The 6,672-nt window shown below is 42.4% G+C and overlaps 1 pseudogene across 1 annotated transcript; it reads right to left on the bottom strand.

The window, feature by feature from the left end:
* Nucleotides 1-2,923: 2,923 nt before the first annotated feature.
* LOC311593826 (serine/arginine-rich splicing factor 3-like) lies at nucleotides 2,924-3,478 on the bottom strand (annotated as a pseudogene). The gene has a single exon. The product of its transcript is annotated as a serine/arginine-rich splicing factor 3-like (transcript).
* Nucleotides 3,479-6,672: the final 3,194 nt, after the last annotated feature.

Below are 6,672 nucleotides of genomic sequence, written 5' to 3'. Positions count from 1 at the left end.
CCCACTTTCATCCTATTTCCCTCCCCTAGGTCTGTGACCAAGAGGGACCTCCTCCCCCACTATATGGTCATAGGCTACCTATCAAGTCTCATCTTAGTAGTCTGCTTAGCCTTTCTCTGAGTGTCACCAGGCCTCCTCACCACGGCGAGGTTATCAAATATGGGGCACCAGATTTCATGTCAGAGTGTCCCTGCTCTCCATATAACTGCAAAGAATGTCCTGTCCATTGGCTAGATCTGTGTAGGGGTTCAATGTTTACTACTTCTATTGTCCTTGGTTGGTGCCGTAGTTTGAGCAGACCCCCTGGGTCCATATCCACCTTTCATGATGTTCTTCTTGTAGGTCTCTAGGATGCTCTAGATCCTTCTATTTCCCCATTCCCCCATACTTCTCTCACCTAGAGTCCTCACATCTATCCCAATCTCCTGGTAAGTGCAGACTTTCATGGGATGCCTTTTGGGCTAGTGCCCAAGTATAAGTGAGTATATACCATGTGAGTCTTTCTGTTTCTGGGTTAACTCACTCAGTATGATCATTTCTAGTTCCATCCATTTGTCCACAAATTTTGTGATTTCCTTGTTTTTAATAGCTGAATAGTATTCCATAGTGTAAATGTACCAGTTTCTTTATCCATTCTTCTACTGAGGGACACTTAGGCTGTTTCCAGGTTCTGGCTATTATGAATTAGCCTGATATGAACATGGTTGAGCATAAGTCCCTGTTGTGTGGTGGAGCATTTTCTGGCTATATTCCAAGGAGTGGAATAGCTTGTTCTTGAGGAAGCCCTATTCCCATTTTTCTGAAAAAGCGCCAGATAGATTTCCAAAGTGATTGTACAAGTTTGTATTCCCACCAGCAATGGAGTGTTCCTCTTTCTCCACATCCTTGCCAACATGTGGTGTCACGTGAATTTTTGATCTTAGCCACTGTGATGGATGTAAGATGGAATCTCAGAGTCATTTTGATTTGCATTTCTCTAATGACTACAGACGTAAGACCCAGATTCTTGATTGGCACCTCAGAATTATTTTTCCATTTATTATTTATTTATTTATTTATTCATTTATCACTTCACAGCCTTGTTCCAGCCCCATACCTCTTACCCCAATCGCACCCCCATACCCCTTCCCCATCTCCTCCTTCTTCTTATAGGAAGGGAGGCCCCCAAGGGGTACAAACTCACCCTGGTACCTCAAGTCTCCTGCCTCCTACTGAGGCCAGAGAAGGCAGCCCAGCTAGGGGAAAGGGATCCAAAGGCAGGAAACAGAGTTAGAGACAGCCCCTACTCCCATTGTTAGGCGGCGGACATATCCCCTAACTAAGCTGCACATCTGCTACACGTGTGGATGAGGTCTAGGTCCAGCCCATGCATGCGTTTTGGTTGGTGGTTTAGTGTTTGGGAGCCTCCATGGGCCCAGGTTGGCTTACTCTGCAGATCTTTTTGTCCTGTCTGTCCTTGACCTAGCTCCCTCAATTCTTCCTCCCACTCTTTCACAAGACTCCACTAGCTTGGACTATTGCTTGGCTTTGGGTCTCTTCATCTGTTCCCACCACATGCTGGATGAAGTTCTGCTAGGCTTCTGTCTATAAGCCTACCAGAGCATCATTCATAGTGACAGGGGTTGGCTCTCTCTCATAGGGTGAGTCTCAAGTTAGGCTAGTCATTGGTTTGCCATTCTTTCTATCTCTGCTCCAGCTTTATGCTACTTCATCTAGGCAAGACACATTTTGGGTCAAAGGTTTTATGGGTGGGCTGGTGTCCCCCTCCCTCCCCTGGGATTCCCCCCCCAGGCTACAGGAGGTGGAGACTTCCTTAACCCCCATTGCTATGCGTCTTGGCTAGAGTCACCTCCATAGACTCTGGAGAGCCTCTCCTGTCCCAGAGATGAGCCCCACCAATTTCCATTCTCTATCCTAGTCCTTCCCTCCTCCACTCTCCCCACTCCTGACCCCTACCCTTGGTACCCTCCCCACCCCCTCTCTCACCCAATTCCCTCCCTCCATCTACTTCAGATGCATCTCAGAATCTTCTGAGTGAGATTCAAACTTCCTCCCTTGGGCCCTCCGTGGCCTCTTTGGGTCTGCGGATTGTAGCATGTTTATCTTGTACTTTATGGCTAATATTCACTTGTAAGTGAATACATATCATGTGTGTCTTTCTAGGTCTGGGTTACCTCACACAGGATGATACTTTCTAGTTCTACCCATTTGCCTGCAAATTGCATGATTTCTTTGCTATTATTATTATTATTATTATTATTATTATTATTATTATTATATCCAAAACTTCAATCCCAAGGATTCTCACCAACATATTACAAATGACAGCACAAAAAAATTCTTGCACAGTAACTCAAAAGTTTAGCTCTACAATATACCCTTAAACTGATAGGACACTGACTGGTATTTTAGTCTTACGTTTCCAAATAAGGAATGTTACAAACAGCTGGGCCTCCATATATAGCAAACAGGAAGGAACTCTTTTAGAAAGTCTTCAGAGCGCTGGTCCCACCCTTTACCTATTAGCTTGTGTTCGCAGCAGCTTTGAAAGGGGGCTTAGTATCTCACCCACAGCTCTGTGTCTTCATATCCCAGCTACTAAAGAAACTAGTCTTATTCAATTTCCGCCCATTGTTTCTATATCATTAGCATATCACACTTTAACTGAGCAAGACCTAGATTTATTTCAGTCTATGAAAAACCAACGTTGAAAGCAAATTTAATCTTGCTTAAGGGAACATTGTAAAGTAACAATTCATGATAGTGCATGCCTCAAGTGATCCATTTGAGACCTTAGAGAATGACATTGTTATGTGTCACTGTTTCAAGAGACGAAAACAAATTTGAACAGGTAAAACATCTTAAAAATGCACCAAACTTATGAAGTTTTAAACAAAACTTTAATTTCCTGTATGTACTCCTGTCAAATGAAGTAATTTTCTGTACACCACTTGTTTTGCAAACTGGTCTTCTCTTTGTTTTCGTTAGCTCTAGATCGGCTCCGAGACCCAGAGAAGGATCGAAACGGCTTGTTGATTTCTCTTGTGAGACAGAAACCTTTCCTTTCTTCTATCTCTAGAAGGTGACCTGCTCCGGCTTCGAAAGAAGTTCCTTCTTGGAGATGTGTGCCGAGGAGGAGGACTCCTCCTACAGTAATCGTCTCCAGGGTGACGACTCCAAGAGGGAGGTGGGCCAGGATTCCGACTTCTTCTTTCACCATTCCATAGTCGCCCTCTTACACGGCAGCCACATACTGTTCAACAATCTAGCATCAGCATCTTGGTGATCCTCAAATTCAAAGAGAGCAATGCCAAGTGGATTGAGCGACCACACACTTCGGAGTGGTCCATAACAGCCGAAAGTGCCTTCTAATTCAGTCTTGTTCCCATTGTTTCCAAGATTACCTACATGGACCTTACAGTCCAGCGGACAGGAATCACGATGCATTTCAAGATCCTGCATTCAAAACGCGAAGCCCAAATCTTAACGCCTCTGACAGGCTCACCGGCTCCCCTCTGGCTCTGCTCCACGGATGCTCACTGTCCCACGGTGTCCACGAAATGGCCAATTTCTTTGTTTTTAAGAGCTGAGTAGTATTCCATCCTTTATCCATTCTTCGATTGAGGGACACCTAGGTTGCTACCAGTTTCTGACTCTTATGAATAAAGCTGCCATGAAAATCACTTCCCTTTGGCCGGCGGCCTCACAGAGGAAAGGGAAGCAGGCTATCCCGGTGAGACCTGATAGGCTGTCGTCAGATGGTGGGAGAAGAGAGCTCCCCCTGTCAGAAGACTAGGGGACTAGAATAGGGCAGAAGAGGGAGGGAGTGTGGGACCCAGAGGATATGAGTGAGGGGGTAACAACAATTGGGATATATTATGAATAAACTATAAAAAAGTAGAAATTAAAAAAATTTCTTTTGGAGAAATTGATATATGAATACTGGGTTTACATAACCCTGTTCTCATTCTAATTCCTTCCATTTCTCTCCTACTCCTTCTATAATTTTTAGCCTTGTTCTCTGTGGAATCATTATGCTTGCAAAAATTTACATACCTCTGTCCCACACTTAGTTTAAAAACTCAGAGTCAAAGAGCCTATAAGAAAATTGTTGGATGTCAATGCAATACCTATCACATTGTCATTAAAATGGTAATTTATAGATGAAGTAATAAAAACTTTATAAAGGAATTCAGAATTATGCATAAAATTATAAGAGGAGATAGATAAAATTATGTTTAACAGACAATCAGGAGTACTACATTTTTAATGCGGAGGGCTGCTTTAGATGTGAGCATGACCATGTGACTGGGTTGTGTAGCTATCACTTGGAAAGGGTTTATCTTTTATTATTAAAGTAGATACAAGTTGAAAAAGAGATGCCTAGCATTAGAAATAACATTTGTTTTTAAAATGTACAATAAACAATTTTTTTGGTTAAGATATGTAAAGTGAATAGTAGCTCCCAGATAGATGGTATTTTATCTAATGAAAAAGGTCTTGCTTCTCTGTGTCTCTCTGACTTTAAGTAAAAACCCACGGTTGAGAGAGGCAGAGCCTCCCTCGCCTGGCCACCTGTTTTCTGAACACTATTCCTCATCACATTACCTCAGTCAGAGAGCCACTTTCCCTGGGGTGCCACAAATGAAACATTCCAGTTAAAATGCTGCATGGTATTCAGAGCTTAGAATTCCTTCTCTCTCTCTCTCTCTCTCTCTTTCTCTCCTCCTCCTCAACTCTTGACTTCCTGAAGGGGAAAAATTTATATGCTGTAATTTCATGGAAATAATTTTAGAGCAGAACCAAGTGTCACATATATGACTGATTATAATCACTATACATGACTGATGCAAGATTGAACAGTTCATGACGACTGAAGATCGGGTTATCTAAGAGTTTCCCTTAAAGAAGGACCTTTCGGCTCAAGATTATCAGTCAGAATTTAGGCATGAACAAAAACAAACGCAGTAAACTCCTGACCCCTAAGATTTGTTCTAGTTCTAAATGCCTGGTAATTCTATGAGTCTATTGTTTCATGGCTCAGAAACTGGTACACATTTAATGTACTTTGTGGAACAAAATATATAAGCCATATAAGAAGATGGAATAGTCCCAAAGTGAGGTCATATTCTTGCCTACGGTAAGAGTGATGTTATATGGGTCTATAATATGTCTACATAGATACCTAATATGACCATGGAAAAACATTAAAAGAACATCTTTTTATAAGCTCAATAGATGAACATTCTTCTTTAAAAAAACATTTGAACTAATTAATGTTCTAATACACCTGTGTTTGGAAGGTGCCACTTTTCTTCTAATCTGATGGTTTCATGGTGAATGTTCCTGGATGTTCTCCACCCCCACCCCCACCTCCACTCCTATCCCTGTCCCCCCACCCCTTCCCCCACCCCCACCCCTACCCCTGACAGGATTTCTATGTGTAACAGCCCTGTCTCCTCTGGATTGGTTTTTAGACCAGGCTGGCCTTGAACTCTCAGAGATCCGCCTGCCTCTGACTCCCCGGGTTTTGGGATTAAACGCACGCGCCCAGCCCTCCTGGATGTTTTTATGAAAATACACTGGGATGGAGAAAGAACACATCATGTTTAGATTACCACTGTGCCCACAGATAGGAAATTATGCCTTGCTAATAGACAACAGAGAAATTGAGCGTGTGTCCTTTTTTTAAAAAAAAACTTTGTGAGAACATGTTTTATTTCCCTTTCCTTCCCTATTTTCCCTAGAACTTTTCAAATAAGATGATAACAAATGCTTGCTTAATTAATGGTGAATTAAATCACCACCTCCCTGTCCTTATTAGTGAACTAAACACACTATTCTTAATTTACAGTCTTTCTACTCACCAAAACAAAGGTATAGGAATGCGATCAGATACCTCTAGAGGTCCTATTCAATTTATTTATTTTCTTTTTTATTAATTTATTTATATTACATCTCAATTGTTAGTCCTTCCCTTGTATTCTCCTATTCTTCCCTCCGTCCCGCTTCCCCTCTTCTCCCCTCCCCTATGTCTGTGACTGAGGAAGAACTCCTCCCCCTATATATGCTCTTAGAGTATGTGTTCTTACATGGTCCATATTTTATGGATTCAGGAAATTCTAAGAGAACGGCAACATTCCATCAGTGGGAAGGTTGACTGCAGAGAGTCTGTCATTAAATTATTCAGTGTCAGAGAATTTTTTATAGCCCAGTTAAATGGATTTAGAGACCATAGTATTGTTGTTGTATAAAGACCAGTATTTAAAGAGTATAGTCCTAGTACTGGCTGGTTTTGTGTGTCTACATGACACAAATTAGAGTCATCAGAGAGGAAGGAGCCTCAATTGAGAAAATGCCTCCATTAGATCAAGCTGTAAGGCATTTTCTCAATTAGCGATCAATGGGGGAGGGCCCCAAATTAGCGATCAATGGGGGAGGGCATTGTGGGTAGTGTCATCCCTGGGCAGGTGGTCCTATGTTCTATAAGAAAGTATGCTGAGCAAGCCATGGAAGCAAGGCAGGAAGCAGCGCCCTCTCTATGTGCTCTGCATCAGCTCCTGCCTCCAGGTTCTGAGTCCTGATTGAGTTCCTGGCCTGAATCCCTTCCTCCAAAGATGGACTATGATCTGGAAGTGTAAGCCAAAGGACCCCTTTCTTTCCCAAACTGCT

Source organism: Acomys minous (genome assembly GCF_964271855.1).
Source record: "Acomys minous genome assembly, chromosome: 3".
NCBI lineage: Eukaryota > Metazoa > Chordata > Mammalia > Rodentia > Muridae > Acomys > Acomys minous.
This window is presented reverse-complemented; position numbering and strand designations above follow the sequence as displayed.